An 834-nucleotide genomic window follows, 5' to 3' on the forward strand; every position below is an offset into this window, starting at 1 on the left:
AAAAAAAAAAAAAATCTGTCAGGCCGGGGGGCGGGGACAGCAATCTCCACTGTCCCGCACTGCGTGGTGGGTTCTTCCACGAGCCCCCAGAAGCCACTGCAGCATCTGCTGAGTGTGGGGCTTTTTTCTTTTTAAAGAGCTAGGATGCTGGGGCCGGGTGGGGCAGCCATAGACAGGGCTGGGAGAGTGGGTGGGGGGCACTCAGGGGGGCTGGGGGAGCAAGCAGGGGATGGGGTCTGGCAGGGGTCCCCCCCATAGTCCCCTACTCCCTCCTCCAGCCCTACCCCTGCCCCCTACTTACTGGGTCCAGCTCCCTGCGGTGGTGAGCAGGGACTGCCCAAATCTCCGAAGTTCTCTGAATCTTTTCCAAATTGATTCAGACCTTTTAATTGGTCTCCCAAGTTGATTCAGATTTGAAGATTTGGCTGCTGAATCAGGCCAAATCTCCTTTGAATCGAATCAGCACCTGAAGCTTCTCACAACCCGACTACACAGCTAATGACAGTGCCGTAACAGTGGTGCCACAGGAAACATTGTACCAGGACTTGGCAACAGAGTAACTTTTTTTTTTTTTTTTAAACCATACTCAGGTGCTCATTTATGGGTGTTTAGAGTTGCTACTTAATGATGCACATCCAGCAGAGGGAGTAAAAGACCATGCATTTCCTTTGGATGTTACATAGGAAATACATTGTTCATATAATGTGAGGTGCATTTTTACATTCTCTGTAGTGGGAAGGTGGAGATGGAGGAAAACCCAGAAAACCATTTGATTACTCTGAGTCTTCATCAAACCATTCCAATTGTTACAAAATTACAGAACTCTCTTTTTTT

Source organism: Crocodylus porosus, unplaced genomic scaffold (genome assembly GCF_001723895.1).
Source record: "Crocodylus porosus isolate Cpor-Errol unplaced genomic scaffold, CroPor_comp1, whole genome shotgun sequence".
In the NCBI taxonomy this organism is placed as follows: domain Eukaryota; kingdom Metazoa; phylum Chordata; order Crocodylia; family Crocodylidae; genus Crocodylus; species Crocodylus porosus.